Raw genomic sequence first — 25,624 nt, forward strand, 5'->3', positions numbered from 1 at the left:
TGGAAAGAAACTGCTAGGCCATTCAGAGCAAAGCCACCACTCAGATGAAGGGCTGACACTCCGGGAAGTGTTCAGCCTAAGGACGCATGGCTGAATAGGTGGCACAGCTGGGTCTGGAATGTCAGCCCTCCTGACCCCCAGCCCAGCGCTCTCCCTGCCTCACCGCACGCTTTTAATGCTTTCTCTTAGCTCAAGGAATCCAAGAAATACTTGAAGTGGTTCGATCTGCCGCGGCAAAACAAGATGGCAGCTGATCAAAGTGGTTAAGTGGCTAACTCTTCTGTCATTTAAAATACGGTTCAGTCAAATTCGGTACAGGTCCCTAAAGGTTACAGAAACATGTAGCTGAAGTCAGTCTGCAATTCACAGAATCCCTGGTTGTGCACATGGGAACCACGTTCCTAATGGCCATACAAATCAGCTTTCTTCTTCTCTGTGTTAGAAGAGGGACCAGGGGGATTTAAATGGAGTGTTTGTTCCGTCTAATGCGGTTGGTTTTGCCTGTAAGTAAAGAACATCTCCGCCACCTTCTGAAAGCAGGTGGGGGGTCAGGGGGAGGTCCATTTGTAGAACTAGGCGAAAAGGGAGCCATTAGTAATGACAGAAATGACTGGGATCAGGTGGAATTTCTCCTCTCACCAGTAACTTAAAACTATGTCATAGGTACTTCCCTGGTGGTCCAGTGGTTAAGAATCTGTCTTGCAATGAAGGGGACACCAGTTTGATCCTTGGTCGGGGAACTAAAATCCCACATGCCTCGGGGCAACTAAGCCCACGCACCACAACTACTGAGCCCACTCGCCTGAACTACAGAGCCCACGCACTCTGGAGCCCAGGTGCCACAACTAGATAGAAGCCTGTGCACGCACTGCAACAAAGCAAAGAGCCCACGTGCTGCAACAAAAGATCCTGCGTGCTGCAACTAAGGCCCGATGCAGCCAAAGAACAAATAAATTAATGAGTTTAAAAAAACACAAAACACTACGTTATATGTCTGACTTCACCACCATTAAGTTTCTTTTATTAAGAAATACAACTGGACACCTCTAAATGCTGGGGTTAGGACACAGACCTGACACCCCAGTACAGGAGGAAGGGTGTTTGCGTTTCCTGGTTACACTCCACGGTTTGTGCTCTAAGCACCGAATTTCCGAACGTCGGCGACAAGTCGTGTTGCAGCAGCTTCCACAGCACATTGAAACCAGAGAGATGGACGGGAAGGACTCCACACTGTTGCTTGCCCACACCCAGGGCTAGCTCTCTCTCTCCTGCTCCGACCAGGTGAGGAGGGCCTTGGGGGGTTTTCAGGTGACCGTCCCCATGTGGACAGAGGGGACATCAGCTTACCTTCCCCTGCTATTTTAACTCAAGCCAATTAAGCCCTTCACTATCATCAATTGTCAAACTAGCACTTTTAGACTTGAGAAACCCCTCTGGCAATCACCTTTAAATTAGCCTTCAGCCCTCCAAATAGCTTTAATTAAAGTCAGGCTGGCATGGAACCTGTCCAGGTTTTGTTTGTGGTTACAACTTCACAGTGTCACAGGTGTGGCAGGAACAGGACATGTATTAATTCTGAAACTTCAAGGTCTCATTCAGGTCAGGTTCAGATTTTTTCTTTTTTAAGCAAACACCCGCGCAAGCAGTCAGCTGGCCAGACTTGGCTGACAGTTCATCTTAAAGGGCCTCCTGTAGAAGGAATCAACAAACTTCCTTGTCATCTTAGGAGCTGGTTCTATCAAAGCTAGACCAGGGGCCAGTTCTACTCAAAACAAAGGACACGCTACGGCCATACAGAGATACGCTGAGAAATTCGGGTTATCTACGGGAACTGTCATTCCACAGTTTGCCCTAAGAAACGGACATAAACTCATGGCCACTCCTTGCAGGGCTCCTGGAACCAGCGCACACTTGGTGACTCTAAATAATCACTAAATTATAACAGCCTACACACTCCTCTGGACAAGATCATGGCTAGGAGAACCGCCATCTCAGGTGGGTTCCTTAGGGGAGAGAGGAAGCTGATAAATCAGAAGCCCGGATGTGAACTCTGCACTGATCCGCCTTCTCAGTAGCCACCTAACTCTGCTCACGTTACTCTACGTCTCTAGGGCTTCCTCGTCCATCTGCAGGGCGTAGGTCATGACCCGCACCTTCACAGGGTTGTGGGAGAATTCACAGAAATAACGCATGGACAGTCCATGGCAGACGCTGGGCTAGTAACTGGATGATGAGCCTGAGCTCTTCTAAGAAGGGAGCGTGGCAGGTGCGGGACCCCTTCCTGCGATGCAGACTCATGGCAGATGCTCACCTCAAGGACACCACCTCTCAGACACCATCTCCCAATTTCTCTTCAAATCTAATCTTCTCAAATCCCATCTTCTGTTCTTTGACAAGAAGCAAACTGAGAAGATTTTACAAGGGCCCGGAGCTCTTCCTTAAATGAAGACGTGTCCACCACTTAAATCATGCCCTGTGTTGAGCCTGAGAAGGAATGTTCCTCCTCCTTTTGGGGGGATAAACGTTCCTCCTTAAGAAACATTAACAAACATTAGCCCCACAATGCCCTGTCTCCTCCATGATCTTCCATCAAATCTAGTGACTCTTTGGAATCCTTTTTTCCACCCCTTTCCTGCCAGATTACAAATATGCCCAAATCCCCCCGAAAATAACAACCAACACAAATCAGAACTAAACCACAACCTCCCCAGTAAGCAGCCTTGCACTCGCTCTCCCTCGATTCCCTGCCAACCCTCGGGGAAAAAGCGCACCTGCCGCTACTTCTCCCCTATGCCCGGCCCGCCACACACCCTGGACTCCTACACGAGGGCTCCCTCTTCCCTAGCCTCTCTGTGGGTCACACTCATCTCACATAACAGCACCGCCACCTTCACAGGCGGCTCAGGTGGAAAGGGGTTTTCCTTTTCCTTCTCCTTCATTTCCCAACTGATGAACTGAATGATGAACGAATGGATGAAAATGCTTATCAGGTTAATCTCTCCTCCACCGCACCCGAAATCCTGCAGACCTCTCATTGTTCTGTCTGGTGATCGCCTGGTCCGCTGGCCCATCTCCCCTCGAGAGTCAGGCAGGGACCCCATTTGTCTTGTCTTCTCAGCACTCTCTGTGGGGCTTCGACGAGATACCCAAGAACAGAGTTTAATGTACGAGACGCTGAAACGCTGACCAATCTTCACTCCCACAGCTGCCGTGTTAGGGCCTCTTCTTCTCTCTGTGCTGCTGGAAGATCCTCATATTTATTCAGCATGATCTAGATGATTCACTCATTCGACAGGTATCTATGGAGCATCTTTCTGTGCTGGGCCCTGATCTGGGTGCTGGGAAGAAACAAAGAGAGGCTTTCTGCTCCCATGTAGCTTATATTCCAGGTGAGGGAAGCAACAACCAGGTAAGACACAAGTGCATGTGAGCTGGTGATCAGGGCTCTCGAGGGGCCACGCTATTCAGACAGGTGGTCGGGAAAGGTTTTCCTGCTTCACTGACCTCTGAGCAGAGACCTGGGTGGAAGGAAGAAGTGCCATCCAGAAGCCTGATAGGAAAGCAGCCCACACGGAGGGGACAGTGGGGCAAAGGCCCCAGTGCTTGATGGGCTCCTAAGCAACATGGAGACCAGTGCTGGGGGGACCAGGGAGACAGGATGGGGGATGATGTGAGGAGGGGACTGGTGGGCCATGGCAAGAACAGTGGGGTTTATTCTGAATTGTAGGGGAAGCACCAGAGGAATTGGAAAATGGACCTTGGTTTACTAAGGTCCCAACACAGTTCTGATCACATTTCTCCCATATTAAAATTTGTATTTACTTGCTCTTTCCTCTAAGGTAAATAAGTAACTTCCAAATGCCTTTGCTTGGCATTTAAATTCCTCTGTGATCCAGACTTTCATCACCCCCCCACCATCTCCTCACTTCCTTCTCAAGCCAAGCTCGACGCCTGTGCCTGTGGACTCATGCCGGATCCTCCTGCCGTCGGGAAAGGCTTCCATCCTCTTTCATAACTGCTCCCAACCGTTAGGGCGCCACACGACGAGCAACATCTTCTTGGAAGTCACGTCCCCCCGACACAGTACTGATGACTATATCTGGGACATCACCGTATCAGCGACTGTTTATTTAGCATCTGCTATGGGTCAGGCTCTCTGCTGGGCACTTCTCACTTAATTCTTGCAAAGATCCCATGAAGTAGAGTAATTAGCGTCCCACGTCCATCTTGCAGAGGCTCAGGTATGTTAAGCAAGTTCCCGAGACTGCATCGCAAGCACCTCAGGCGGCCACGGTCAGGCCCAGGTGGCTCAGATGCTCGAGCCCGTTCATGCACTTGTACCATCGATGGTGGCTCCTGATTGACGTCTCCTCCCCTGAAGCCCCTTCACCGCACGGACTGGTTTTCACTCATCTTTGTAGCCTCAGGCTTTCAGTAGTTGCTTACTAATTACCTGCCAATAAATGAAGCTTTGAAAATGACAACCAGGAGAATAGCTCAGAGGCTTCTTCCTTGAAAAATCTTTCATTTGCTCACTTTTTACTTATATTCTCATTTCTGTATCTATTTGGCCCACAACCCTATGTGACCCCGACATGTAAAACTGTGTGCTTGAACTACAAGCACTGAACCCAAGGAGCTTAGAATCCAATTACAGGAAATGAAAGATGGGAATCAACATTTATTCACACCCATAATGTACCAGGGGCTCTGCCAGAAACTTAACATCTCTTTTCTTATTTAATTACACATCAGGATGCATTATCAATACCAGGAAACTGAATCTCAAAGAAGGTAAACAGAGTTCTTGAAAGCACACGGTAAGGAAGCAGCAGAGCTGAGATGTGAGTGTATGTCTGACCAACTCCGTAACCCCTTCTCTTTCCATGACAGCAACCTGGGGCCAGATGTTATCATTCTACCCACACCATTATAGCACACGAGGAGGTGCCTTCACAACCAGACTTCACTGCAAGGCACAGAAGGCTTTCCAGAAGCCCACAGAGGGAGGGCTTGGGAACGAGGATAAACGCAGAGAGAGGCCCAGGCAGCCTTGATGCTGCGAGTGTGAGAAAAGGGCCTCGGCGCCTGGGAGCACATGATTTTGACAGTCATTGTGGAAAGCACACAAACAGGAAGCTTTTAATACGTGTTGGTGGGGGGGGGGAGGGGAGGGGAGGGGGAGGGGAGGGGAGGGGAGGGGAGGGGGAGGGGAGGGGAGGGGAGGGGAGGGGAGGGGGAGGGGAGGGGAGGGGAGGGGAGGGGAGGGGGAGGGGGAGGGGAGGGGGAGGGGAGGGGAGGGGAGGGGAGGGGGAGGGGAGGGGAGGGGAGGGGGAGGGGAGGGGAGGGGGAGGGGAGGGGAGGGGAGGGGAGGGGAGGGGAGGGGAGGGGAGGGGAGGGGAGGGGGAGGGGAGGGGAGGGGAGGGGAGGGGGAGGGGAGGGGAGGGGAGGGGGAGGGGAGGGGAGGGGTGGGGGAGGGGAGGGGAGGGGGAGGGGAGGGGAGGGGAGGGGGAGGGGAGGGGAGGGGGAGGGGAGGGGAGGGGAGGGGAGGGGAGGGGAGGGGAGGGGAGGAGGGAGGAGGGAGGGAGGGAGGGAGGGGGAGGGAGAGGGAGGGAGGGGGGAGGGGGAGGGAGGGAGGGGGGAGGGGGAGGGAGGGAGGGGGGAGGGGGAGGGAGGGAGGGAGGGAGGCAACCTGTGATGCTGAATTCTGATCAACAACGTCAGTCTAGCCAATGCCTTTTCATTCCTATTAGTTGTTATGTCTGTCCTACCCACACGCAGCACTAGGGGAATGTTTAGTGCCCTGAACACTGCACTCAGGCTCTCCTGGGTTCAAGTATCAGCTACGGCTCTTATCTAGCTTGGCCAGAACTGAACACCTCTGCACTCCCATTCCTTCTTGGCAGAATGGGGATCATAGCAGCCCTGCTCTAAGGGCTATTGTGCAGGTCCAGTGATTTGCTCCAGGGTCTGCGACGCAGGAAGTGCTCAAACAACAATGGCCTTAAAACCTTACACGTCCAGCTGCAGAACGCTACCCCCTCACTCTCCTTTTCCGCCCTGGTTGGCTGAGTCCCATTCACACTGCTGCCCGGGTCCCCGGCTTCAGAGGGTGCTTCCGTGGCCTCCGCTTATAATAGGGGCTGGAGCCTGCAGCCTCTAACCTTTTGGGCCACCAGGCTGTCAGCGCCCAGCATCTTCCCCAGACAGTCTTATGTCAGCCTGAAACGCTGGGAGTTTCCTGAGCCAGACAGGGCAGGATGCCGGGGTGACGGTGACTCAGAGGAACGCCCCTTCCGGGGTGACGCCCACCGGCGGAGGTGACTGGCCCACCGGCAACAAGGGTGACGTGTCCCAGCTCCTGCACAGGCAGGCAGACGAGAGCCCGGAGGGCACCGCGAGGCTGCGGTCACCGTGCTGGGCCCTCAGGCAGGACCCCTGCCAAATGAGGCGCCGAGGACTTGGGGACAGGGCAGGGGGGATGGGGGAAGGAGCCCAGAGCCAGTCCCCTGCCCCGTCCTGGTTGTGACCAGAGAAGAGTGGACACACACTTCAGGAGTCAGTCTACGTGTGAGTGTGATCTACAGAAAACCGCACACACACTGTGCACGCGAGGGTGTCAGACTGGGATCCTCCAGGCGCCCGGTGCCCCCGCACCCCCGGATCGAAGTGCGCAGTCCACCCTGCGGGGGCACATCACTCCCGGTCACGCAGCCAGACGCCTGGAGAGCCGTCCCCTCGTCCGCTCACCTTGCAGCCCGCACCCGGCACAGGGCTCTGACGGCACCACTGCTGGTAGAAGCCTGACAGGCACACTAATCCTCCTGCAAACCTCTCACCGCTGCTGACGGGGATCCAACACAAGAACAGCGTGTTCAACACGGGAGATGGCAAAGCAGGAGGAGGCTGGGCCCTGGCTCTCGAGGTACACACGCGGCTCCTACAATAACCCAAAGATGCTCTCAGGGCAGGGAAGCCGCTGGGGGGTCGGGCACTGTCTGCACAAGGCCCCTCTGGACAGGTCAACAGCGTGTTCACACGCAGCCTGAACAGGCGGGGTCATGGGAGGGGGTCCGGGGAATGGAGTCTTGAACTTGGATCATCTACTCCCTCCCAAGTGCACCTTCCTCTCAACTGTCCACAATTATCCCCCGGAGGGACAGAGCCCACCTAACAGGCTTTCAGGGAAAAGGCACAGTTAGTTACTTGGGATTCTGAAAAAAGACAATGACGGTGGTGAGAAAGGCCCTGTGGTGTGCGTGCTGGGCTCAGCGAGTCAAGCAGGTGCTTTGAGATGCAGCTGTGCTGCCCACAGCCGTGCCCCCACGGCTGGGAGAAACGGCCTGTCCCCCACTGGGAACGCTGGGTGCTCCCATCTCCCCGCGGAGCCTGCCTGCCATCAGATAGGACCAGAGCCCGCCTGCCATCAGATAGGACTGGAGCCCGCCTGCCATCAGATAGGACCGGAGCCCGTACTATCACGCCAAGGGAAGTTCACGCTCAGGGGGTGTGAACCATTCCCTAGATGCCCCCCAGACAGGCTTATTCACTCAGAAAAGCAGAAGCTTCTCTAGCGGCCACAGTCGCGGGGAAGACCCCACCTCTCCCTGATGGGGACAAACGTAACAGCAGCCATGGGGCTGAAGAGCACATGCTGGCTGCAGGGACCAGGATGAGACACGTCTTGGGCGGATATGAGATTAGCCGCACGTGTTAACCCTGCCTTAAGCGAGGAAGCCGGAGCCGAGAAGTAAAGCAGGCCAAGATGACAGGATACCAAGAGCACGTTTCCAGACTCCCGCAGGGCCTGACAGCGTGAAGACTGAGGACCCGAGGCTTTGTCCCCCCTCCCCAAGGCCTCCCCTCACTCCCCTCCCCAGCCCCCAAGCCAGGCTGCACACGACAAAGCCATTTCCTATCAGGGAGACGGTGACGGTGCCCGCGGTCCCAGCACAGGGCCCGAGCTCTGAGGATGCTCAAAAGAGGATGGAGAGAAAGCAGCTTGCCCTCTGTCTTTACATGGGGCTGAGCTGTCACGTGGCGGCTCCATTCCTCAGGGAAGAGCCTGAGGACGCTGCACTAAGCCAGCTGGGCATCCCAAGAGCGGGCAAACTCTGTCCCGGGAAGGACCGCTCGGGGAGAGATGAGGCTGGTCAAGTGGCCCGTGGGGAAAGCGGCAAGTCATGCATCTCTCGTGGCTGAACGAGGACTGAAGGGGACCCGAGAGACACTGGGCTCCCTGCCGTGCCCGTGAGCAGGGCTCCACTCGGCTCCTACCAGACAGGGCGAGAGAGCTCTTCTCACACCTGCTTCAGGAGGCTTCCTGGGCTGAACAAAATAGGATCATGGAAAAGAGACACCCCAAACCAGCAGGAAGGGCTGAGGGTCGGGCGGGATTATGGCATTCTGGGGAGTCCTCTCAGTAAAGGCGCCGATGTGCCCGGGCTCACCTGGTTTAGGGTAAATTCTCCTTCTAGGAGAAGGTCTGTCGCCCTGCCCACCTCCACACATGGATTTTTGGGTCATCTTCTCTCTGCTTCTCTAATACCTCTTGAAAGCAATGCCTTTGGCTATCACTGTAATAGAGGAGCCCATCAGAGCTATTTCCTCCCTAAAAGATGCTTCTGTGACGGGGAGAAGCAGAGGCTCACGCTTCCTACCCAGGTGTGTTCTCACACTTGCTTAGAAAAGCTACACCTCAAGCAGCTGAGCTATGGAGGGAGGCGTGGCAGGTGGCAGAGGAGGAGGGAACAGAATCACCCTTGCCATGCGGAGTCAGAACGCTGTGGCTTCCGGCCGCCCCCCACCCCCACCCCGAGCCCACTGGCTCCTGGAAGCTGTGTTCTGGGGCAAACAGAAGGCTCTCCACTTCCCCCTGAGGAAGAGCTGACAGCAGCCTCACTGTCTCTGTTGCTTTAATACAAACCCAAGAACCTTCATAGGCCGACCCCAAGCACACTTTCCCATCTCACCAACCCCTCCCCATTCCTCAGGCCACACCCAGGTCTCCTGGTGCCCGAGGCTCTAACACCTGTGCTGCATCACATCACCAGGTGCACAAACGCCTGCCCAGAGGGCCTGCCGTCCGGCTCCTCCGGATTCTGACTAGTGAGGGCCGGCTGTCCCAGCTCACGTGGCCACTCTTCCATCACGTTACCGATTTCCCTCAGTTATTCAGTGCCCACTTCTATGTGTAAATAGCAGTGCTTTATAAATGCCAATAATATGGCTATCACATTTCATTTCAGTCATTTAAAGGTCTGTTTCACACGCACACACACACACCCTGTACCACCTGCTATCACGTGGAGCCTCTGCAAAATTCCAGCCAGTGAAGTAGATGCTCATATAGCCACTTCCCAGAAAAGAAGCTCAGGCCAAGCTGTGCTCGTGCACACAGCCAACCAGTGGTGGAGCTGGGCGTCCAGCCCTGGTCCCTGTGACTCCAAAGCCGTGCTCTTCTTGAATACGCTTCCTATCCCCACCCCACCCATTAGACTGGGGACACCTAGAAAGCAGACATTAATAGCTCAGTTAGCAGAAAGCAAGCAACTCCGGACTTAGATGTGGTTGCCAACACCAGCTCCAACAGTGACGAGTCGTGTGCTCTCGGGGAAGTTACTTAACCTCAAACGAAGCCTCAGTTTTTCCGTCTGTAAGATGTTGTTTAAAGAACTTATTTCATAATATTATTTTAAGCATAAATAGAATACAGTCAACAATAGTTAAATACTGCAAAATACATGGGCCTCATACGACGTGAGCTGTCGTCCTCCTTTTTACCTTCGCTCCCCCAATCCTTAGACTAACACGGCGTGCTGAGTGACAACTCTGAATTTTCTGGAATGAATATGTTTTGTTAAAGTGGATGAGGCCTCCTGAAAGGAGAAAATGGCTGGTAGGGGAGCCTCGTGAGCCTTAAATGCAGTCAATAGAATTGAGACTAAGTTACTGTGACTCCTACTCTTAAGCTACATCTTTTCCAAATATGTGGTTTCGGTAGATATTCCCAGGATTTGAATCTTTCTTCTTCTTCTTCATGGCCATGCTTCTTCCCCCACCCGTCTGTTCCCCTCTCTCTCCTCCCCCACGCCTCTCTCACTCACGTGCATACACACGCATGCACACACAGACACACACATGCACACAGGCACACTCAGCCCGTGGAAACCACTTCTTTGCATTGGCTGGACGTGTCTGGATGCAGAGCCTGCAGGACCCGCCTGGGCTGCACAGCCTCTCAGACTCGGTTGCACCCACGCTCCCAGTAGCACCTGGGACCAGAAGGAACACCCTCAGGTACAGTGGGTTGAACGAGCAGAGATTTCTTCTCACAGAGTGGGCGCCTGGAGGAGGAGGGGTCACCACTGTTGCGATGCTCAGAGGGGGCCCCTGGGGTCCGAGCCCGGCTCCCTGCCCACAGCGTGTGTGCTCGGCACACGGCTGCTGACATTCAAGGCAAAAAGGAGGGAAAGGCTGATGCCAGAGATAACTGAGCTCTCATGGGGCTGGAAAAGCCTTCTTGGAAACCAACGTCCACTGACATCCCACTGCCCAGCACCGGGTCACGTGGCCAAGAACAGCTGCGGAGGGATGCTCGGCAATCAGGGAAGCGGCCGATCCCAGAGGGGCCCCGGCCGCCCCAGACGAGGGGTTCTGTTAGCAAGGAAGCCCTGCACACGCCATGGCTCCTCTTCATTTCAGCTCTGACGTGGAGTGGGCTGACCTCTGACGTGGGGTGCGTTACCTCCCCCCCTTTCACTCTCAACACACGCTTCACAAATTATTGGCAGGAAGAAAAATGTGTCAATCAGGCCACAAACACCAACCCTACCGGGAGAGTCTGGAGGGCAGGGAGCCCAGGCCGCCCTGTCCGCTGAGGACAAAGGGGGCTGACCAAGCGCCATCAGCAGCAGAGACCTGAGAAGGGCAGCGTGACCCAAGCTGAGGCTGAACTTTTCACCCCTTCCCTGTGGGGAAGGACAGAGATCAGCGTGTCTGAAGAAAGGATAGAAAGTGTCAGGACCAAGGCCGAGGTCATCCTGAGCCCGGGGCTGGAGTCCAGGAGGCAGACGTACATCTCCACAACCACACCTGCCTAATGGCGACGAGGATCCGGGGAACCCGGGGTTCCAACGACGCAGAAACGTCTCTAGCGCAGGCGTCACTTGCCCCGGCTCACGTGGAACAAACCTACCGACCTCCGAGGAAGACCCGACCCCACTCCTCGGCGTCAGCGACAACCAAGTCTGCTCTCCTGTTTGCAATGTTCAGTTTCTGGAGCAACTGGGCATCCACTGAGATGGCTTGGGCCTCCCACCACCCACACGTTGGAGCGGCCCACGCCAGAGATGAGCATAACGCCACGACCCGCTCAAAGGTCCACCCTCCACATCTCCCACCCCCCACACAGCGAGCAGTGCCAGACCCCCAGGGGGACGCGCTGAGTCTGCATCACCCACCTCACCTGTCACAAAATGCACTTTCTGATTCAGGAGGCAAGTTCTCCAGGTATCCAAAGACATAGCATGAGTGTTACTCTTTCCTGCAACTCCACGCCCCCTACACACACACACACAAAAACGCACACCCCACCATCAGCTCATGGGGGGAACTCAGGGTGGAGATGACTCTTCCAGACCCGGAATCTCACAGACACCACTCTGTAAACAGAAAGGAAAAACAACCTCTGTCATCCGAGTCGGCTGCTGCCTCTTTGAGAAGGTGGCTCCTCTTTTAGCAGCTGACATTAAAATAAAAAAGGACAATTAAAATCGGACATCTTGGCTCATTCAATTAATCTCTGCCAAAAGCCACAGAAACACAGTCAGGGCTTCTTGAGTAGAGCGGTGCTTTTGAGGGAAGGTAGCAGAGTTAACAGTGGTTCAAATTTAGCATCTAATGAGGGTTCAATTAAGGCATGGATCCCATCTGTTTCTGTGCAAAGAGCTTTGCAGAATCCGAAGACTAGTTATTTTCTGCTCCTTTAACTTGTGTGCAGGGCCCTTCCTCCACCACATCACAAACACCCACAGAGAACTTGCCGGTCCCCTTCGGGGCTGACCTCTGTTTCCTGACTCAGCACCCATTAGCCACTTCTCCGGCAGAGAGCAGCCCAGCCTCTGAGCACGAGAGCGTGGGGATGTTTGGGTGTGAAAACGGGCCTGTTCCCTGACTCAGCGTGTGTCTCGGCAGCACCGCAGCCTGCCTCTCTGTCGAGCTACGAAGAGGGGAAGATGCAGTCTCTGCAGCCCCCACCCTCCCCGGCCCAGGCGAGAATTAGTGCGAAGCCCCTGGGCAGTCCTGGCGGAACGCGCTGCTCCTCAGGACTCTCCTCACTGATTTCTGTGATGCTGCTGTAAGTGGGGAATTGACGTTCAACGTGCTCACACTACAGTCACTTGGTTCTTATTAGCCCACTTATTGGTGAGGGCAGGGGAGGGGCTGGGGGAGGGGGAAAAGAATTTGGGTATTTGGGGGATGGCAGCAAGGGGACGGGATCAACCATTAAGGTCGCAGGGAACCTGGCACCACGCTGTAGAAGGACCTGCAGCCCAGCCACTTTGGTCTCCCCAAGCCAGTGACAGAAGAGAACTGAAAAGGCCCCTGGACCTTCATGACCAGCTCTAACACTCTGAGGCGGGCCACGAAGGGCAAGACACGCAGTCTCCATAGGACAGCGCCACCCAGCTCCTTGCTGGACTTTTTCTCTTCTTTACCCACTCGTTCCAATAACGATCCCATTTCTATCAAAACAAACGATCTTCCTGTGACCTTTCCTATGGCCCTGCATCCAGATGATAGGTCTGTGCCCTGGCAGCTGTGCCCATGTGGAGCCCTGGGGTCCTGGGATCAGGAGGGGCTCTACCAACAGATTTTATCTTCTGGGCTCCCAGGTGTGACTCTCTGGCTCCAAAGGTGAAAAGTGAGTGGGTTCAAGGAATTGAGCCCATTCATTGTCTGTTACTCTACACCAATTGCTTCTGGTTATTTACTGCCATCTCTTTTTAGTGTTGGTTTTAAGGCCGTATTCAGGCTGCTGACAACCTGTGATTTATAAAGAATGAGCACAAATAAAAACGGGCGTTAATTTAAAAAAAAAAAAAAAGCCAAGCAAAACAATGGGTAGACTGAGACCATGCAATGAACCACCAGTCCCCTGGTGATCTCCAAAGGGCCCTTACATAATCACAAGAGAGAAGACTCACAGAACGTCTATAATCTTCAGAAATCCAGAACCCTTGATATTCATTAGGAGAACTCAACATACAGATACAGTAATGGGGTGCCCAGTATGGATATGACACAAGGTTTCAGGACAATGCTGTAACCATCCAGCATGCTATCAGCTTGGCAGAGCAAAGAACTGAATTCAAAGACTCAAGACTTTGTCCTAGATATCTGATTCCTCACTTGACTTCTCTCCATCAGATAAACGTAGCTATACAATTAAATGAATTTAGAACTTCTGGAAGAATCCCTTTTAGATGTTTGAAAGGAGGGTGATGCTAGAAATCAAAGGCATTCTTAACCATGGGCGGAAGGCCAGGAAATCCCATCTAGGAGCATTCAGTCCAATCAGATCTGGTGCAACCAAGTCTCAAGTGATTGAAAAGACAACACCAACTCCAAGGGCACTCATCTGCCCTCTTGTTTACAAGAAAAGGGGAACATATGGGTCCTGGCTTAGCTTGTAACAAAAGTAATAGTTTGTTGTGCAATAATTTAAATGGATTATCATGTTAGCATAGAAATGTCTTATCCTTATAGAAAAAGAATACTTAGGAGTAAATGCAAATGAGAAATTTTTACTAAACGCTTAATGTTAAGCCAGTGATTTTACTCTTAGCAGGTAATATGGCAATGAACATGGGGCTCAAACGTGTCAATGTGGAGAAGCTCCCCCAAAGGAGGAAGAGGCAAGTTGTTAGCATTATTGAGACATGCCATAGAAGAGGAAGCTTTTCAGCAGGATAAGAGTGGTAGAAGTTAACAATTGAATCAAAGCACAGGGCCAGCTGGCGTATCTACACTTTTCTAAACACACACACCATATTTCATCATGACATAAGATACTGCCACAAAGTATAGGGAGTCATGAGCTGTAATGGAGCAATACATCATCTCACAACCCCACGCCGTGCACTCCAAACTCCATGGGTTTGGAAAGAATCCCCAGTTCTACACCATTCAAAACACACACACACACACACACACACACACACACACACACACACACACCCTATCGACTTCTTCAACTTTCTGCCACAGTAAATAGAATACAGATAAGTAAGGAAGATATGTACTAACAGTCACCTGACCACGTGGTGTTGGGTAAGGAGTGCTCGATTTAGTCAGAAGTTAAGCCCTGGCTCCTTGTTCGCTAGCATGTGATTTTACACAGCTCAAGGCTGCAAGGTACACTAAAGAATGGTGGCTGTAGGACTTAAGTCTAGAGTTTACATCTGCTATCAACCAGTTCCCCATCTGTGTCTTTGTTCACGTGATTCAGTCTAATTTAGCTCAATTTCTCCATCTGGAAAGTGGGTGAGGAGGAAGAAAGCTGTCCCTTTACCTCTTTCCTCCTGAGACTGTTGTGAGGATTAAATGAGCAGATGCACATGCAAGCTCTAGAAGCATCTTTAAGGAGCAATCCTAGTATTTATTGCTAATTTATTTGACTTCTGTGGACCCGACCCTCCTCCTTTCTGAAATGCGGATTAAATTAAAATTCCTCTCCGGCCTGCTGACAGGGCTTCACAGGACTAACTAAGCAAGAGAACGTACATCATATGTGTTTGGGAAACAACGAAGCACCTCAAGAATGTCTCTCACTATGTTTGGTTAACCTTGAAATCCCCAGGATCACCTACCACAATGAGCTGGGTCTTCTCAAAGTGAAAGGTCCTTCATTCCTCATTTCGGTGGCCCTGTACCGAGGAGCCTGCCTGACACATAAGCAATCCCGCAAATATCGCCATTCTCAACAAACCATCCTTCCTCTTCCAATTTAAATAATTGTTTGCATAGATCTGCATAAGTTATACATCAATTGTTGCTTTACTTAGGCATTTGGGTTGAAAATAATCAAGCTATTATTAACACCCATTCCTTTTATTTTCTTCTTCTTCTATACCAAAAAATAAAATGTTCTTCTCTTTCAGGGAAAAGTACATAGTTCACAATAAAAAGTAAAAACAAAAACAATAGGGCTTCCCTGGTGGCACAGCGGTTGAGAGCCCGCCTGCCGATGCAGGGGACACGGGTTCGTCCCCGGTCCAGGAAGATCCCACGTGCCGCGGAGTGGCTGGGCCTGTGAGCCATGGCCACTGAGCCTGCGCGTCGGAGCCTGTGCTCCACAACGGGAGAGGCCCGCGTACCGAAGAAAAAAACAAACCAAAAAAAACACAATATAATGCGGTTATGGTTCACTTCCCATTCCACACTCCAAAAACTTCCTATGACAATTTGATTGCTTGAACCAATGTAACTTTCCTTTCCAATTTCGAATATTAGAAGAGCCTTATTAGTTTGGGGGGAAGGTTGTAAAAATGTTTTTGCTTAAAATGAAAACAAATTAAATAGTATCTGACACTACCAAATGTAAAATAGCTAGCTAGTGGGAAGCAGCCACTTAGCACAGGGAGATCAGCTCGGTGCTCTGTGACCACCTAGAGGGGCTGGATAGCGAGGGTGGGAGGGAGACGCAAGAGGGAGGGGATATGGGGATATATGTATACGTATAGCTGATTCACTTTGTTATACAGCAGAAACTAACACACCATTGTAAAGCAATTATACTCCAATAAAGATGTTTAAAAAAAAAAGGGAGGGATATGGGGATGTATGTATACGTATAGCTGATTCACTTTGTTATACAGCAGAAACTAACACACCATTGTAAAGCAATTATACTCCAATAAAGATGTTAAATAAATAAACAGTATCCGAAAGTACACACAAACATCAAAATTAAGAAAAATAAAACAAATGCTACTGATATTTTGGTAAATATGTATATGAAAGTCGATAGCCTGTCTTTTTTATGCTGTGGTCATATTTTTGTTAAATACAAATCCATAATTATGTTTAAAAGTCTTCTTCTATCAAATGAATGTATCAGAATACATTTAACCATTTAATGTAAATTACTTCTGATTTTTCAGAAGTCTTTTTTTTAACTTTTATTTATTTTTTTCAATAAAAAAAGTGCTGTGCAGGTTATTTAAAAATGTAAACATGCGCCTACTACATGATGCAGCCGTTCTACTCCTAGGCGTTTATCCAAGAGAAATAAAAGCATATTCCATAAAAAGACTTGTGCACAGATGTCCACAGCATCTTTAGTTGTAAAATCCAAAACTGTAAGCAACCCGAAGTCCGTCAATAGGTGGATGGGTAGAGGAACAGTGGTCCATCCACACAATGGAATTCAAAGGAATGGAGACAATAACATGAATGAGTCTCAGGATTATTATCAGTAACAACAAAAAAGCTAAACAAAGAGGAGTACATACTTCATGATTCCTTTTACACAAAACTCTAGAAAATGCAACCTGATCTAACAGAAAGTAATTAATGGTTTCCTGAGGGGGGGAGGGGGGAAGGGGAGGGGGGAGGGATCACCAAGGGGCAGGAGGATACATTTGTGGGGCACAGTTATGTTCACACATTGATTGTGTGATCTTGTGCACAGCTCAAAAGTTACCAATTTGTTCGGTTTGAATACGCATCGTTTACTCTGTGTAAACTGTATCTCAATAACACTATTTAAAAATGGGGGAAAAATGCTGTGTGGAACATTCTGTTCATGCATCTCTGCAAAATGGTGGAATTCCCTCCTTAGAATCTTTTTGCCTTGGGTACTAACTGTTAAAGTAACTTCTTAACAGATCCCCCTGCTACCAATCTGACCTTCCTACGGACTGTTGCTTTTGCTGGATTAGTCCTCCTAAAGCACAGTTCTGATCAAAACTTTTCCTTTGGCCATCATTTCCTCATGCATTTTTATTTCATCAACTCTCCACATAAACTCCTCATCTTGGCATCCAGGTGCCACCTCTCTGGCCCCTGTCTAAGCTCTTTATCTACTGGAGCTCGTGTGTCACATGCAAGCTGGAAATGGCCCTGAAGCACAGCACTTCAAGTGCAAGACTCAATTTCCTCATCTGTAAAATGGGACAATAATTATAATCTACCTAGAAAGCTGTTACAAAAATCAAATGTTTCCAGAGAAGAATGTAAACTGTCAGTTCACACCACATCACTCTCTCCAGGTACCAATGCTCTCTCATCCCTGACCTCTGTCCAGGCTGGTCCCTGCCCTGTCTTTATACCCCAACTTTGCCCACCCTTCACGACCAACTCCTGCACAGAGCCTTCCTCTGAATTCTTGCAGCCTGCCAGGTGAACAGACACTTAACCATTAGCTTGTCAGGTACCAAGCTGTCTGCTCACCCCGTAAGCACGCACTTTGCTCCCCTTACACCAGTCGGTGAGCTGCACAACGGCAGCGCCGCCTGGTTCGTCCACGCCTTCTCCATCCTGCCCTGCAGACAATGGGCCACAAGTTCTTGTTCAGGGTGGAGGGAAAGAGGAACCCGGGAGTCCTGCCCTTGGGCAAGAGTCATCATGACTTAGGCTTCATTTCTCAGCTTCCGAGGAGAAAATAACTCAGGAGCCATTTTTAGGGATGACCTGAGAACTGAACTTGCAAACCTGACATGCACAGGGGCTGGCCTGGCGCTGGGACCATGCCCCAATGTGACCACTTGTGTGGCCTGGCTAACAGGACAGGACCCGGGGTCTCCCAAATGTCCCTGTAAGCGCCGCCTCATCCTCTGAGCTGCTGCTGCGGCGTGACCTCTATTACATTCATGTCACGTCTTGAGTCTCCTGCCTGTTTTCTGCGTACGGAGCTGTCAGTTCTGAGGACAGGCACCGCGCCTCTCTGCTCCCCCCCCTCCCCCCCCCCCCCGCTGGGGCGGGGCGTGGCAGCGGTCCCTAGAGGAAGCCTTGGGAACCTTGAGACCAAAGTCTTGGCTCCCTGTTGCTCATTTCCAGGCCCTTCCACATTTTAAAAAGGATATTTTGATTCAAGAGTTGGTGCTGGGGAGGGGAAAGTATATTGCCAGGTGCTGGGGAGGGGAAAGTATATTGCCAGGGACATATGCTAAGACTTTGCCAAGCAGAGAGTGTGTGAAGGAGGCAAGAAGGGACAAGGGAACAGGCTGGACTGACTTCCTATCACTCAAGAGCAGAGGGGAGGCATTGGGTCGGGCTGCGGGCAAAGGGTCAGATTCAGCAAAAGATCAGGTTTACATAAGAATTAAAAATCGCAAGAGTTGTCTTAGTGTGTCTTTTGCAATAAGCAGATACGTAAATATTTTTGGCAATTAAGAAGTTATAAATGAATTAACTAGAAAGAATTCATTCTATGATGATAATTGAAAACATGCACGAATACTTAAAGGCTGCAACCATCCTAAGCAACCCACGGCCAGCGATGGAGGACTGGCTAAATAAAATATGACACAGCCACGCGCTGCAGCCCTGGACAGACAGTAAAAATGGTACATGGATGATCTGTGGAAGGAGGGATGCCCAGATGCATTAAAAAATGCCCCCAAATTACCAAGAAGATTATAAAACTACTTGTAGTTAACAATACAAATACCTCTATATATGACTGACGAGTAAAGAAAAATGCCTAGAAGGATATTTACCAACATTTGATCAGTGACAACTGCTCGGAGTTATAAGCTTTGTAGTCTTTTTGTTTACCTCCACTTTCTAGATTTTCTCCATTAGATATAACTCTTTGATAAAGACAGTAATTGAGAAGAGATATACGTGGAAATCAGTCCAGATATAAGATACCCAGTGGCACAAAAGACCTAATGCAACACAACTAACTAATGCAAAATAATAACCGTCTGCTTATATTTAACACTTTGAACATTTTGCCTTGAAGGAGCATAAAAAATAGTTTGGTCTAACCTCTCACCCACTACAGGAACCCCCCTACAACACCCATCTGGGTATTTTGCAGGGAAATAGGAGAAAGGGCGGAGAAAAAGAAAAGAGAAATGGTGTCAGGGTTCGGGGGGGAGCTGCCACAGTGTTTCCACGTCCACTAGTTCACGTCAGTGGGAAACTGAAGCACCGGCCAAAGCAGGACACACCGTTGAGGAGTGAAGATGTGAGTCATCCCAGCAGGTAGGAAACTAACCAGGCCCAGGTGCTGTCTGAGGGCAAAGGGTGTGTGATACGGGCAGTGAATGCAGGAGTGGAGGCTGGGGATGAAGCAGGGGTCTGTCCTTGCTGCTGGGGTCCCCATGCAGGCAGAAGGGTGTGTGCGGGTTCCCGGGAGCCAGAGAGTTCGGCTGTGGTGGACTCCAAGTTCATCGACCACATGCTGCCCTGCGGCTCTGAGGCCGCAATGCTGAGAACCCCGTTTCCAGATGTCCTGTCACTCGAAGAGCCCAGAGTAAAAGTGAAGGGTGGTGTGGGGAGGACGCACCCCTCTGTTCTTCTGCTCCTGCCTGGGGAACCCAGAGGTGGCTCCCACCTCTTCCTTCTGTCTGGAAATCCCAGAGCTGGTCCTGCCAGGCTCTCAGAGGTGTCCCCTTTTCAGAAATCTGAGCACTGACTCCCCAGATCTCTGCCCAAACTCCTCCACCCTGAGGGTCCTCTGGTCCCCTTCATCCCCCATCTCCAGGGGTGGTGGCACCCTGGACAGTTACCTCTGGGCACTCAGTGATTCTCCCAGTCCGTTTAGTCCCCAGACACTATTCCCTGTGTTCAATCCATTCTGTTTGAAACACCTAGTATGGTTCCTGTTTCCTGAGTGGACCCGGATTAGTGGGGAGGGAGAGAGGGAAGTGATGGGGGCCCTGCTGCCCTGGGTCTTCGCTGAGAGCCAAGAGCACATCACTTCACTGAGAGAACAGGCCACTCACCCAGACCTTCAGGGTGAGCCAGCTCCCTGCTGAGCAGCACTGGTTGTTAAAACGTTTAACGTGCCATGGGGAGCTGAAATCCGCCTCCCGGCAGTCCTAGGCATTACTCTCCACTCTGACACCAGAAGCCATCGAGTTTCCCCAATTTTCCTTCTTACGTTTCAGATGTTTGGAAGAAGCTATGTCTCCCCAGAGTCTGTTCTTTTCCAAATTAAATATCGCCAGTGCTCCCAACCATTTTTCTTCAGATGAGATTTTTATCTTTCCCTTCACTTTCCTAAGCCACCTCCTTTGAATCCAAGTTTTGTGTCTCCAGTCATACCCAAAACAGAACAAAATACTCCATTGTTTGTATGGCCTTTAAGGAGGACAGTTAAATAACCACCTCCTTTACCCGAATATTACACTGGTATTAAATTTAGTATTTTTACTTATATATTGGCGGTAGGCGGGGCATCTTTCTACTTTTCTGGCATACCGTGCTGCCAATACTCTTGCAGTTTTCTCCTCTCCAAGGCAGTGAAGTCAGACCCCACAACCTGCAAGTTTTAGATTAATTTTAAATATCCAATTTTAAATTGGATGAAGGTAGTCAAAAGTACAAACTTCCAGGAAAATGAAGTAATTTTAACTATTCCTCTTTACTTCCACTTACTTTCATTTTGCAATTGCTTTGATCAGTGATTCTCAGCAGTTGCCATCTTTCTAATCCTGACTTCCTTGTCTCTTGTGTTGACTATCCAGATTTTTGCTTTATGCAAAATGCAAATTTGATAATCCTGGCTTTTCGCCATTTAAGTCTTTGAAAAAGGCAGAACCAAAAACAGAGGCTATATTCAAACTCTGGATGATGCATTTCCACACCAGTCATCCGAAACAGGCTGCTCATGGGCTCATAAGGGTGCCCTGTGCCTTCTAATTAGTTCACACCCTAATGATTTGTTCCAATCACTCCCCTTCACCCCTGGCTATCACTGCCTTGCGTGCCAAGGTGCTACCCTTTGACATTCCCGTATCACCCAACAGATTTCCATCTCTACTTCATCCTCTGAGCCAAGCTCCTCAGAGAGCTCCCTCTGTGGTCAGAAGAAACGGTGGTTTCTTCAGCAGCTTCACTTATTTTTCTCCTTCTCAGGAAATTTTGTGATCTATACTGTGTCCCAATCTTTTCTAGCTGTCATCATGGCAAACTTCTCTCTCAACTTTTCGATATATATTTTCTTCAAGTATAGAGCATGTGTTTGTCTAGCATCTCCTTCTTTTGCCTTATAAGGTGTTTCTGGTTCCTAGACTTTTACTTTCATTTCCAGCACTTATTGGACAGGTTATGTGCCATTTCTCTAAAAAAAAGACTTAGCTCAGCATTTCTCAAACTATGCTCTGTGAAACATTAAATGGTGATATATAAAAGCTGCGTTCTATAGTCAGATGATTTCGGTATATCCTATACATAACAGCCAACTTTTGGTGATTCACAGGGTACATAATGTATTAAAGGTTCCAAAATGTCCTATAGTAAAGAAGCCAGCTCCACTATATTGAACCCCAAATCTCCCCAACTTAATTAGCCATAGAACTCTTCCTGGAATATGTGTTAATAGTTTTGAAACCAGGCTTCTCTGAGAACTTTCAGAAACAGCTAGAACACAGCTCACAGCTTGAGTAATCCTGGTTTAAAGGACAGTTTTGTCTCTGTATCCGAGTTTGTTCAACATTTACTGATTATGTGCTAATGTCTGAAATACAAAGATAAGTACAACAGAGTCCTTGGCCTGATGTTGCTTAAAATCTGGTGGCAAAAGACAGAAATGTAAGCAAATGGCCAGAATATAAGTAGAAAATCAAGTGAAATTCAATGGGATAATCAAAGAGGATACAGTGAATTCACACGACATGCATTAGGAAGGGTTTAAAGAGGTGACATTTCATAGATCAAAAATAAATAAATAAATAAAACTTTGAAGGGCCTCAGTGTGGGGTCAGAAAGGTCATTTACACAACTTCAGTCTTGGAAGAGATACTGAGACAAATAATTCACATACATTATGGGCTTTAACTTCTCCTAATTAACATTCATTAAGCAGGCCTTCTGTCTAATTTCTTCATGAAGCATGTTACTCTGACTGCAATATCATATTCCAGTTGTAAAATGCCTAAAACTGAAAACTGAAGACTCTCGCCACCCTTCTGGTAGATTATTTCACTACTGCCTGAGATTCTGTTATCTTTTTTGATAACTATATTCTGTGTCTTAAGTTATACTTAGGAGTAGAATTTTTTTAGTTGGTACTTTAGCTAAACCATACCTTTCCTACTCAGTAGCTTTTAGATATTTCTTTCTTAAACCTCAAAAGGTGATTTGGCATGTATCCTTATTAAATTCAATACTGAGGCCTTCCTTTGTGATTCTGGTTTTCACATCCAACACACTCCGTTCTCCCTGCAGATCCCTGCCCTTCCTGACCTTGTAGGTTTACTTTCTCTGTCACTACGTACATCCTCACGTGAGTCAGCCGTGAAATCAGTTTCCAGGACGAGGCTGAGGATGGAAACCTGAGCCCTGCAGACTCACAGCAAGACCATGGCATGACCAGGACATGAAGGAGGATGGGAGTGGCCTGTCAGCCAGTGCAGGGCGGAAGGAGGAAAGGGGGGAGCAGAGCAGGACACGGGGTGAAATATCAGCAAAGCCCATCTGGGGAGTCGTGGGTGACGTTTGGGAGCCCAAGGTGGGGCGTGCGCCGGAAGCTCGAAGGGAGAGTGGTCTGGGCTGGGTCGGGGAGGCTCATCGGGGAAGGAGGGGTGCTGGAGGAAAGCCTGCGCAACAGCCTGGAGGGGAGGGTGGGAGCGGCAGAGACGCGGAGAAACACCAGAGGGAAGTGGAGGGGCGGCGGAAGAAGCGACGGGCAAACTCAAAAAGAAGCCTGTGTCTCTGCATCATCGGGGAGCAGGTGCGCGTGTGCTGTGACCCACACAAACCAGGGGACAGGGAGGAACGTTCCGCTTGGTACAGTGAAGGAGGGACACTCTGGAATCTACAGGGGGAGGTGCTGGGCGGCATGCCCCGGGGGAGGTGGGAGCTCAGGGGACAACCGTACCTGGACACACACCTTGGGGAGGCGGCTCTGGTGGCTGACGCCGTGCAGAGGGACCTCCCACGTGGAGAAGGCGCCGCGCAGGAGGAGAAGGGGCAAAAGGCAGAACGCAGGGAATTTCTCAATCCAAGGGGGTAAGATGGAGGAGGGACCAGCGGAGGAGAGGCCACAGGACATGTGGGCAAGCCCGGGGCAGAGCGAGCGGTAACCCACCTGCTGAATGAGCTGAGGTTGCCAAGGAGGGGCTGATTCTGGATTTGTGTGTCCAAGTTCACTTCGGCGTTTGGACACAAGGCTTTATGCGGACATGCTCATGGTGAGTCTGAGCACACCCCAGAGCGGCCCGCCCGCCCCTGAAGCAAGCTTGGGCCCGGAGCCCCTCGGACGGTCCCCGTGGACGCCATGAGCCGGGGTGAGCGCCTGGCTGATGCGCCGACCACACGGAGATGCCTTTCCTCAGGTGCCTGCAGCCGCCAGCTGATTCTGGGAGGCCGGGAGGTGGTATTACTGCTTTTGACTCAGCTCACTGCTTTGACCCTTTACACAGGGCTGCCAGCCCCCAGCCCCGACCCGACATTAGCACGGGGCTCATTCATCAAGCGCTGGCTGCCAATTAACAGCCAGCTGTGTGGCTGCCGCTCTTTTAACAGCTTCTGCGTCAGTTGGGCAAAAGTTTGGGCAAATGAACTTGGCGGGAGGGGCGGAGAGCATCCTAGTCCTGAGAGCGCCTGGGAGCGGCCACCCCTGCAGTGAGCACGTGTCATCTCACCTGTGAGTGATGGAGGAGGGGAAGCAGGCCTGAGGGGCCCCAGCGATGCCCTCCCGGCGCACCCCGCCCCCACCCCAGAGGGACTGCAGCCAAGGTTCTCTTCCATCCTTCTGTCCTGGGGCTGGGCACCCCTACATCACTGCCCAGGCAGCCGGCCAAGGAAGAAAGCCCTGATTCATTGCTCCTGGCCGTGTCTAGGCTGGGCATTTCTATCAACCCAGGGCCGTGGCTCACTAATAAAACACACACTCAGATTCACCCTCAATAAATGTCTTTCAACCTTTAATCCCATTTGTTGCAGTCTTTAAGGGAACATTGATTCAGCGGGGGCTTCGCCTCCCATCTATCTCGACCCGATCAATGTCCTGTCCCCCCTCTCCGTCCAGCCCGACACAGGAGGGGCCCCTGAGGGAACAGGACAGTATCTCTCCACGTTTATTTCACTGCGCCTGAAAGGAGTTTTTAAAACCACCATGGGAGACCCGCTCCTAGGCAGTTTATCTGATCCTCAGCTGCTCAGGTGACCTTGAATTTGGGGCAGGGAACCCAGGTCACAGTGCAAAACCACAGACACTTGGGAGCCCTGAGTACAACGCAGCCAGAACGCAAGTTCTAAACTTCTTCTCTTTGCCATCTTCTGCTCTTTCTCCCACTTTCCCCCCACTAGTTAGTAACGCCAGCGTCCAGTCGCCCAAGCGCTGGCCCTGAGCTATCTCCCTCCCTCCCCCTCCTCCCCCGAACCTTCTCTCTCTGCCGCTCCGTGAATCCTGCCTCACCTCCATCGCCCCATCATCTCGGTCCAGACTCTGGACGCATCCCATCCAGACCCGGGCAAGAGCTCATCCATGACCCCGCCACTCGAGTTCCCCCTCAACAACCGCCTGAGTCCCTGGGATGACGCACCTGCTAAACCACAAATCCCATCTAAACACTGTTCCCTGACTCTCAAGGGGGCGTGACATGCTGCAAGTCACACAGCTGGCTGACGTCTGAGGGGGGATGCGAGTGCAGCCCGGCCACCTGTAACCAGCTGCTCGCCCACCTGAGGCGCCGCACCCCGTCCCAACCCCCAGTGTAGATGGACTGAAGGCAGCGATCCAGTCTTGAGTTGTTATCACCACTGTCTCCAGAATAACCCAGAGGTGGGCATGACAGCTGACGTTCAGTTAACGTTTGCTCACGGAAGGTACCACGAGCTCCCTCCTGAGAGGACGTCAGGTGTGAGCGAGTCCATCTTCACGGGTGCTTCTGGGGCATTTCTTTGGGGTCCAGCATCCAAAAAACTATAGTGACTGAGGCTCTCAGAGAGCAATCTGTAAACTTCAATAGGGTCGGAACCACTTATTCATCCCTGAGCCATAAAAGCTCACGGGATCCATCTGTCACCTGAGACTCCGCTGTGTCCTGACCTCTACACTGTGTGGGACCCTGGGCGAGCCAGGTCTGCACCCCATGAGCAGAGGGGGCACATGCGGGCCACGGAGTAAGCCTGTGGGCGACCAGTGTAAGAGCCCCTCTTCCCAGCCGCGTGACAATTCCCACCGCATCCAATTTCCATGGAGACTTCGAATGGAATTTTTCCCACGGCCCCCGAAGAGTAACGCACCTGCCAAAGGCAATTCTGCTGAGGAAGCGAAGGACCCAACTTGACCTCCCCGCTTCCCGCCCTCTGCTCCCCGGGCACCATCTTCTTCCCCTCCCTCCGGAGCCTCAGGCCGGAGAGCAGGAATTGTCAAGAGTTAGCTGAGACTTTGGCCTTGTGTTTATAGTGTTAATCTCTCTGTCAACAGTTGGCAAGG

This window comes from Delphinapterus leucas, chromosome 7 (assembly GCF_059928025.1).
Source record: "Delphinapterus leucas isolate spDelLeu-1000000601 "Yukka" chromosome 7, BTC_Dleu_Yukka2, whole genome shotgun sequence".
Taxonomy (NCBI): domain Eukaryota; kingdom Metazoa; phylum Chordata; class Mammalia; order Artiodactyla; family Monodontidae; genus Delphinapterus; species Delphinapterus leucas.